The 10,506-nt window shown below is 42.3% G+C and overlaps 1 protein-coding gene across 1 annotated transcript in view; it reads left to right on the forward strand.

The window, feature by feature from the left end:
* The first annotated feature begins 700 nt into the window (after positions 1–700).
* LOC126489102 (nuclear body protein SP140-like protein) overlaps positions 701–10,506 on the forward strand; it is a 61,619-nt gene continuing 51,813 nt past the window's right edge. The window contains exon 1 of the mRNA XM_050123167.1: positions 701–863. The gene's annotated coding sequence lies outside the window, so the exon portion shown is untranslated. The remainder of the gene's footprint in view (positions 864–10,506) is intronic.

Below are 10,506 nucleotides of genomic sequence, written 5' to 3' on the forward strand. Positions count from 1 at the left end.
GAGCAACAGAGAGGAACCTGGTGTATCCTGGTGATCACTAAGGGGCTTCCTGGAAGGATTGCCTGGAGGTGTCTGCCCATCTCTCTCTAGGTTCACATCTCAGAAGGGGGGACAAGGTTTTGCCTTTAAGACCTGGTAGCCACAGTGGTACCTTCCTCCCACCCTTGATTTCTGGGCTGAGATGACAACTCCTCAGTCAGTGCCCTGACCCAGAGTATCTATAAAGCTGGGGATCTCCCTCTACAACTCCACTTCCCGTTGAGGTCTGAGGGAAAGCTTCTCTTGGTCAGGATCCAGCTCTGGGTTCTCCTGCTAGCCTGAGAGATTACCTGAAAGTGTCTGACCCTCCTTCCCCATCTCACCCACCCAAGCCACAAAAAAGGGGGGATTATACAGCCAACCCTGGTAAAACTGCTCCCTAGACACAGAGGTGACTGATGATTGTTTGGATTTGAGGGGAGTTTTGTTGTTGTTGCTTTTGGGTTGCTGGTGTTTTTTTTTTTTTTCTATCTCTGCATAAATAAGGCACTCCTGGGAACTGGGAACTGGCCCTGCATGTCCCTAGTGTGCCCCTTAGTAATCTTCTAGTTGCCTCTTTCTGCTCCCCACTGCTTCCACATATCAGGAAAGAAGAAAGGACAGGATCTCAGAGCACATTTGACCTTAGAGAAATACTTTCGGTTTTCTTTTCCTCATTTGGGCGGAGCCCTCTGCACTGAGTTAGAGTTCAGGCTGACTTCCTGCTCTCAGCTGTGGGCCACAACTCAGGGTCTGGAAGCCTGTGAAGAGACCAAGGATCAGAGCTCACCCTCCCGTGACCCTGGCAGGAGTTGAGAGACAGAAGGTGGCAGATTCAGCAACAGGTGAGTCTTTCTCCCTCTATAACTTTGCCCTTTGACAGGTCATGTCTTGATTAAGTGGCTGAAGCTTCAGTCAGTCCAAAGCCCTGGACGTGAAGAAGCTTTGCACTGTAGTTAGAGAGGAGAGACAAGAGAGAGGAAGAGGGGAGGGAGAGAAGGAGACGGAGAGACAGTCAGAGAGTGACAGAGACACACAGAGAGACAGAATCAGAGACAGACAGACAGACAGACAGACAGACAGACAGACAGACAGAGAGAACACTCGGAGTTTTTTAAACTGAGTACGATATCTGCTGACAAGGCCAGCTTGTCATCACCCACAGTCATAACGTTCTTGTGTGCAGCACTGTCAGCTGTCAGGAGACTCTGGTCACAGCTGTCAGGGACTCCTGGCGACCTCTGTGACATGACTCTGTTGTTATCTCATGAACTCTGAGTGTTCTCAGTCCCTCTGCCTCTCTCTGCTTTCACTAACTCACCTCAGGGAAGAAATTCAAACATCAGAGTCTCAGAATCAGCAGCTGGGTCCCCTCTATACTGGTCTCCTACCTGTCTGGCAGGACTTGTCACCTAGGAAGCTGTCCCAGGCTCACTCCTGGTCTGAGCCCTCCCTGTCAGATTTTGATCAAGAAGGAAAAAGAAATAGGCCCGTGATAGTGATGGCCATGGCAAGCTGCCCATTTTTATTTTCACTTCAGCGTCCTGTCCTAGGAGGGTAACTCCTCTGACAAGGAAATGGTCGACCTCTGTCTGCTCCACAGTGGCGATCAGATGTGCTCCTCAGAAACAGTGCCTGTCAAGGTGTTTGTTACTGCACAGGAAGTGATACATTTCCAGTACTGGCGTTGAACATAGGGCCTCGACTGTGCTTGACTATGTGTCTCTGTCTTTTTTAAAAACTTTAGAATTGAGGTTTTGCTATGTCACTCAGACTGACTTAGAACTCATTCTACAGCCCAGTCTAGCCTTGAACTTGTGATCCTGTCTGATGTTTTTGTCTTTTCAGTGACTGGAGTTTCAGGGAGGCACCACCAGGCCTTATTTCATAATAACATGTGGTTTATAAGCTTTCAAGCCTTGTGGAAATATAGAAAAGATACAACCACTTTAACTGTCCTCCATACACACGCCCCAAAGTTCCTAGTCTTGGGTTCATCCTTCAATACATATTAGACAGCTTCTCTTTGTCCTTTTATAATACCATCTAAGCTGTTGTGAAACTTGTTATGTAGGCCAGGCTGGCCTGAGACTCACAACAGAGACCCACCTGTTTCTGCCTCACAAGTACTGGGACTAAAGGTGCATTCACTGTGCCTGGTACTTATCTTCTACATCACATATACTCTGTGTGTCTGTACGTGTGTGCGTGCATGCATGTGTGTGTGCGTGTTGGAAAGAAAGAGAGACAAAAGAGAAATACAGTGACAGAGACACAGACAAAGACAGGGGAGAGAGAAAGAGAGAGAGAGAAAGACATTAGGTCAGGTGCTTTGGAGGCCAGCAGAGGCTATCAGATCACTGTATTTGCAGTACTGAGCTGCCAGACATGGGTGCTGGGAACTGAGCTCCCACCCTTGGGATGAGCAGCCAGCGTTCTTAACTGCTGACCTCTCCAGCCTCTTTATCTTTTCCTTTGCTTTTCTGTGAATAACTTATTTTCATAACTATTTAATGAGTATTTTGATTTTGTACTATTGTTCTGTATTCAGAGCCTTAGGTTATTTAAAAAGTATAAACCTTATCGTAGTCCTCACCTTAACGTTTGCACATTTACTTCGTTCTTCTTCTTACCAGCTGCCTGCTATTCAGAGTGCTTGTATAAAAGGAAGAGATTCATAATTTTAATTATGTTTATTTAATTATGCATGTGTCTTGGCGTCAGAGACAATGTAGAGTTCTTTGCTACTGTCTTGTGATTTCTGGGGTACAACCAAAGTCATCTACCTTGGTTGCTAACTCCTTCATTAACTGAGCCACTTTGCCAGTCCTCACCGTGAGTTTTACACCAGTCTGCTTTGATGGACATTTAGGTCACTACCGCAGTTCACTATCACCAGCAAGCTGTAAGGACAGTGGTCATGTGATTCATTTCCTTACTTTCGTGATACTTCATTGTGTCTAAAACAAACAAGAGTGAAGTTCCTGAGTCAAAGGGCAGCAGTGACCACTTGCTCGTAGATGCCGCCACATGGCCTGTGAGGAGGCAGCGTCAATGCTCTTCCTGCCAATAGCAGAGGTGACAGTGATGTTTGTTCATTTGCATTCTACGTATTAAGTGGTATATTAGTTAGGATCTTTTATTGCTGTGAAGAGACTCCATGACACAGATAACTCTTCTAAAGAAAACCCTTCCATTGGGGTGGCTCGCTTACACGTTCAGGGCTTCAGTGCATTATCATCAGGATGGGGACCAGGGCAGTATGCAGGGAAATGCGGTGCTGGAACTGAGAGCCCTATATTTTGACTCAGAGGCAACAGGAAGTCAGTTGATTGTCACACTGAGTGAAGTTTGAGAAAAAAAAAACCCTCCTCAAAGTCTACCCCACAGTGACACACTCCCTCCCACAAATCCACACCTCCTAATAGTGTCAGTTCCTTTAGGGGCCATTTTCTTTCAAAACTCCACAAGTAGGAAATGGGTTTCTTTCCCTGTGCACTGGCTGGGAAATTCCCTCCCCTAGGACTGGTTTAGTTTTCACTGCCCTTAATCAGATGTTTTCCCTTCTTCTGTGCTTTTGCTAAATATGCTGGAACTGTGGGTATGACCCACCTCTGTGACAATATTGCACTTTGTGTTTGGTGAGTTCTGTCCTCTACAAAGCTAAAATTGAAATTTAGTATCTGTCATGTAATAAAGAAGCATCTACAAATAAATTGATACTGGAGGGCACTGACAAAATCAAGCATTTTTGTGGTTTTGTGTCTCTTATTTCAGAACCTGGGTTGGAATCTAGAGTTTCTGTTTACCAGGCAAGGTCTCTACCACTGAGCTACATCCCTGGCCCTCTTTTACTTTTTAATTTTGAGACAAAGGATCAATCAGTTTCCCAGACTGAACTTGAAACTGTAATTCTTCTGCTGCAGCTTTCTGAGCAGCTATGCCTACAGGCCTGCACCATCAGGCCTGACATGAGTGTTTGTTTGGTTTATTTTGACCACAGTTCTATGGTCTTTGAGTAACAAATATTAGTCTATCTTTATTCAGAGAATGTTTTTTTTTTCTGTCTTCATTTTAGGCAAAAGTATTCTACACTGTAGTCACATTACCTTCCCAGGTCTCACTGCTCCTGAAGTTTTCCTCTTCCTGATTTTTAGCTTTCCATTCATAAGTGCTGTCTCTATCTCTTCCTACATGACAAGGAGTTAAATTTTTAGTAAGGTTTGTTTTTTGCCATTTCTAAGTTTAAAAGTCGTGTGTGTGTGCGTGTGTGTGTGTGTGTGTCATGGCACATGTACATAGATCAGAGAACAACATTGGGTGTTGCTCCTCATCTCCCATCCCGTGTGAGGCAGGTTCTCTCCTTTGCCTCTGTGCCCACTATGCTGGTTGGATAGTGAAGCTTGCAGGGTTTCTCCTGTCTCCATCTCCTATTGAGCTGCAGACGTGCTGAAACTGCAGACATGCCTGTAATATTTGACTTCTATGTGAATTCTGGGGATTTGAACGCATGTCTTTATATGGGTGGGTCAAGCCTCCCTAATCCTGGCTTAGTTTTTAAAATTATATTATTAATTCAAGTGTATGTGTGATTTGCCTGCATGTACGTCTGTGCACCACACCATGCCTGGTGCCCTGGAAAGCTATAGTATGGTTAGGCTCCCAGGAGTTACAGATATTTGTCATGTGGGTGCTGGGAACGGAACCTGGGTCCCCTGGAAAAGCAGCCAGTGCTCTTAACCACTGAGCCATCTCTCTATCCCCTAATTTCTAGGTTTTAAAGAAACAGATTGTGTGAGGGGTAAAATGGATCTTACGGGGGGGGGGGGTCTTATGTTGTCAACAAGATTGTGTAAGCTCTTCTGTAAGCAACATTTGTTAACTTCCTGCCCATCTTCTCCCCCGTTTATATCAGTTTTGAGGTGCTTTGAGGACAATTTCCTAATGCCTTCTGGTCATTCTTCCAGGTGAGGTTCTTCCAGTCTGCTGTCCTTTCTTCACTGTCTGCATGCTATGGTTTACAGCCCACCTCACTGATAGTTGGACCTGGGCCGCTCACAGCACATTTAGCTTTCCACAAGATGTAGTCCAGGATATAAAAATGTTCTTCTAATGTCCGTGGCACTTATGCCAGATTTTTCTCAACAATGAGAAGAAATAGAGGTTGCTTGTATCTGCCCTCAGTACAGTTCTGGGGGCCATCGATTGTCCTAAGCCCATTTTCACAGTTTATGGCCTAAGTCCTGGAAGCAAGATATGAGGGCTTTTTTTCTCCTCACTAAGATTTTTTCTTACATCTTTATTGTAATCTGCCTTCATTTTTATTGTTTTTTATTGGTCCTATTTAAATTTTCGTGGGGTTTAAGTTGATGTCATTTATCCATTCGGGAAATCCCCAGCCACTATTTCTCCATGTATTACTTTCTTATTCTCTCCATTTCTGTATCTTTCTTTCATCCCTCTTTCCTTTATCCCTTTGTCTTAGAGTATTGGGATACTTTTCTTTTGAAAAAAGATTTATTATTTATACTATATGTATATGAATGTTTTATCTGCATGTATGTAAGTGCACCACATGTGTGCTTGCTGTCCACGGATGGCACAGAGGGTGTTATATCCCTTAACACTTTAGTTATGAATGACTGTGAGCCACTATGTAGATGCTGGAAATTGAACTCAGATCCTCTGAAAGAGCAGTAAGTACTCTTAACCACCAAGCTATAACTCCACCCCAGAGAGGAACGGGTTTCATTCTGACATTTTCATGCAAGTGCACCAGTGTTTCTCTCTCTAGGACTAAAGGGATGAGGCAGGTTCCATATCCAGACTGTCTCTGATTTTCTTTCCAGAATTATTTTCATTTATAATGTCTTTATTATATGTTAGCTGGATGTTTTCTATTGTTCTGTCTTCTGGATCGTCCCTTCACCAATAGTGTGTTGTCTTGTTTTTCCAGTCTTCTCTTAAAACCTTCCATCAGTTCGAGAAATCAGAGAGCTGGAGAGATGGCTCAGTAGTTAAGAGTACTGGCTTCTCTTCCAGAAGGGTAGGCATGCATATCAAATATTGCTCTCCCCGGCCCTCTAGTTTTGCTTTTTGATTTTTCAAGAAGCTTTTTCAAGGGTTTCCTTGTGTAGTCTTGGCTGTTCTCAAACTTGCTCTGTAGACCAGGCTGGACTTGAACTCACAGAGATTCACCTGCATCTCTTCCAAGTGCCGGGATTAAAGGTGTGAGCCATCACCAACTAGCTTACTCTGTCTCTTGAGGTGCTTTTTATATTTTTTTAAAAATGTAGTGTTATTGTTGCTACAGTTTTTATTATACTTAGTGCGTGTGTGTGCATGTTGGGTGATTCTCTGTGTGTGTCTGTGTGTGTGTGTACACCCATGATGGGCATGATGGTCATACATATGCATGTGTGCATGATGCATGTGTTTGTGGTGTGTGTGTATGTGTGTGTGCCTGTTTGAACAGATGGAGGTCAGAGGTCAACTTTGTGGATCCTCTGGGTTCCTTTACTTCCTGAGACAGCTCTCTGACATGCTTTTTCCCAATGCTTGTAAAATTATGCATTTACTTTGGAAGTATAAATTTTTAGTTAAAATTGTTAAAATAAAATAACAAAAACCCACTTTTGTCATCCTCTGGAAGTCATCGACACAAATGAACATCTTGCAACACTCTAGAAACACAGAACATGATGTGAATTGCCTGAATTTAAAAGAGGTGGTTCCTGCCTGGAATCTCAGCACTTGAGAGGTTAACAGGAGAATTTCTGTCAGTCTGAAGCAATACTGGTCTATAGAGTAAATACCAGGCAAGTATGGGCTACATAGTGAGTCAGTATAGGCAGAACTTTCCTCTCCGGACTACCTGCCCCCAAATAACCAGCAGCCACATCCAAAGTAACTAACTCACAGACTTAATATAAATTACAAATACTTAGCTGATAGCTCAGGCTCATTGCTACCTAACTCTTACATTTAAATTAACCCATATTTCTTATCGATGCTTTGCCACATGGCTCATGACTTTTTCCTCATTTTGACACATCCTTTCCTTGGCTGCTGGCTGGCATCTGTTTTGACTCTGCCCTTCTTCTTTCCATCATTCTCCTATTTTGGCAGTCCCATCTATAATGCATGCCTGCCTATTGGCCAATCAGGTTTTATTAAACCAATCTGAGTGACAAATCTTCAGTATGTGAAAGGATTCTTTCACAAGATTTCTCCCTTTTTGTCCAACTAAAAAAGGTTTTAATTTTAATATAGTAAAATTTTATATAACAAAAGCACTAAGTAGGAATTACAGTTCAAAAAAGACTCCAGAAAGATGAAATGTTACCTAATGACAGGGACATCAGACTGTCTGAAGAGTCACCAGGGTTCCTCTGTACCAATGCAGCATTCAAATCTGACCTACAGGCCTAGCATGTCTGAGAAACATTCCTGTGATGCAGGGAATTCTAAAGGTCTGTCCTACCTTGTCTTAGCAAAGTTCAGCAGTCACCATTTTTTTGTACTATTGGTCCAGTTTGGACTGTCAGAAATTGAGGCAAGGGTAGTTTCTGTTCACATGGCTAGCCTTTGTCATAAAGAAGGAAAACTCATATGAGTTTTTCAATACTCATCATCTTCTTTGAAGTAGATTGGTGCTGTCAGGAGTAGACATGTCTCACTGTCATGAAAAATCTTTGGTTGTTAAACACATTAAATGCCATATTCTTTAGGTCTTTCAAGTGTTTGAAGACAACCTATCTATCTAAATATATCTGTTTATGACCTTAAAAACATATCTAACATGATTATAAGTTTGACTATTATAGATGACTATTAATTTATATTTTTAATTATATGTTACATTTTAAATGAATTACATGAGCACAAAAACCCAAACAAGGGCTGGAGAGAGGGCTCAGCGGTTAAGAGCATTGCCTGCTCTTCCAAAGGTCCTGAGTTCAATTCCCAGCAACCACATGGTGGCTCACAACCATCTGTAATGAGATCTGGTGCCCTCTTCTGGCCTGCAGGCATACACACAAAACAGAATATTGTATAACAGTATATGTAATAACTAAATAAATTTAAAAAAAGAAGTAAATATAATAGAAACATGTGAAAAAAAAGCCAAACAAGAGTAGAAACATACATACTGTGCAGCAAAATGAACTTTAAATTTGTATCAAAATACAAAAATCCATACATATGTAAAATATTTAAGACTAGTAGTTGTTGTGAAAGTAGATTCAATAATCTACACTGCTATCCTATCCTTTCTATATACCCCTTATTTTTCAGAAAGAGATCCATGAATCTAATCTTTTTTGTCCAACTTTTTTTCTGACCATTACTAAAAGCAACTTGTAACCAACCCCCCTTAAATAATAATAAATATCCATAATCAAATAACTAATTTTTGGACCATGGGCATAAATTTCTATATGACTTCCTGTTGCTTGGGGGCATTGGTAATCTTTGGGGGAACTGAGAAAATTTAGAATGATTATTATGTCTTAACTGTAGTATTTTGTGAGGCTGGATCATCACAGTCAGCAGCCTGGAAGCTGTTCTGGATGCTGGATCACCTGGACCATCATTTTCATTGGTGTTCAGTTTCATTGCTCTGAAAATACATGAACTTTTAAAGGTTCCATACATATTTGTATAGGTGCGAGTATAGACTGTACACTGTACACAAGTCAGTTAAAGATATATTTGCTATGTGTTTGAGCAGGTAAAATACATATCACATATCTTATACTTCTTTTAGGTTTATTTTTTGTTCATAGCCAGGATCTTCAGTGGGTCTTCCTCAATCAAACCTGATTTTTTTTTAACACAGAATGAATCCACAGCCTCTCATTTTCTGTGGAAATAAAATCATAACCTTTTGACTTAACTTTTGAAGTCAAGATATTTATAAAATATATAGGTTGGTTGAATCTAGCAGTTATTATAATCTAGTGTCTCGTAGCAGCCAAAAATTCAAGGACACCATATTAACATACAGGATCCAGACTCTGTGTATTTCCCATCTTTACATGGCTAATTATATTTTTATTACTCTATACCTTTCTAAAGGACCTTTCCTACCCTTTTTCTTTTTTCTCCTAAGCCTACATATATTTTTAACATACTGTAACCCATTCAGAGATTTTTTCTGTCTGAATCTGTCTTTACTGCCTATCTATAAACTTTTCTGTCTGCATGAGTCAAACCCCTAAAGCCACCATGCAGCATGGTGGCAGAGCTCTCAAGCCTGCAGGCAATGGCTGGGAGAGTCTCTGTACTGTGGACTGTATGAGAGACTGCAGAACCTGTCACATGACTTAGCTCACAGCAGTTGGCTGCTGGGTCCATCTCACAGGCAGCTTGTTGGGAGAAGTGACTGGCAGGAGACTGTGAGTCTGGCTCTCTGTGTTTAGAACCTTTTTTATGCTTTTTTATGTGGATCTATGCCCACATTAGGTATCATTTGTTGGCTGAGTTTTCCTGTCCCTGAGCTGCTCTCAAAGAATCACCCAGAGGCTTAATGTTAATTACAAATGTGATGTGGGAGTGTCATATATCAATCTGTTGATTTCATTGGTTAAGTTATAAAGAAACTGCTTGGCCCTGATAGGTTAAAACATAGGTGGGAGGAGTAAACAGAACAGAATGCTGGGAGGAAGAGGAAGTGAGCTCAGAGGCCTCCTCCCCACCACCACCTCCCATTTCCCTTCCCCTCCCCCAATCAAGGCCCCCTCCCTCATCAGCCCAAAAAGCAATCAGGGTTCCCTGCCCTGTGGGAAGTCCAAAGACCACCCACCTCCATCCAGGTCTAGTAAGGTGAGCATCCAAACTGCCTAGGCTCCCACAAAGCGAGGACGTGCAGTAGAATCAAAAACCCATTGCCATTGTTCTTGAGTTCTCAGTAGTCCTCATTGTTCTCTATGTTCAGTGAGTCTGGTTTTATCCCCTGCTTTTTCAGACCCAGTCCAGCTGGTCTTGCTGAGTTCCCAATAGAACATCCCCATTGTCTCAGTGTGTGGGTGCACCAATCGTGGTCCTGAGTTCCTTGCTCGTGCTTTCTCTCCTTCTGCTCCTGATTTGGACCTTGAGATTTCAGTCCAGTGTTCCAATGTGGGTCTCTGTCTATGTCTCCTTTCATCGCCTGATGAAATTTTCAGGCTTAATATTCAGGAGGATGCCTACATGTTTTTCTTTGGGTTCACCTTCTTTTTTTTTTTTTTTTTTTTTTTGGTTTTTTGAGACAAGGTTTCTCTTTGGCTTTGGAGCATGTCCTGGAACTAGCTCTGTAGACCAGGCTGGTCTCGAACTCACAGAGATCCGCCTGCCTCTGCCTCCTGAGTGCTGGGATTAAAGGCGTGCGCCACCATCCCCCGGCCTGGGTTCACCTTCTTATTTAGCTTCGCTAGGATCACGAATTATAGGCTCAATGTCCTTTATTTATGGCTAGAAACCAAATATGAGTGAGTACATCCCATG

The sequence above is a fragment of the Alexandromys fortis genome, unplaced genomic scaffold (assembly GCF_014885135.2).
Source record: "Alexandromys fortis isolate MF-2015 unplaced genomic scaffold, M_Fortis_MF-2015_v1.1 scaffold_213, whole genome shotgun sequence".
Taxonomy (NCBI): Eukaryota; Metazoa; Chordata; class Mammalia; order Rodentia; family Cricetidae; genus Alexandromys; species Alexandromys fortis.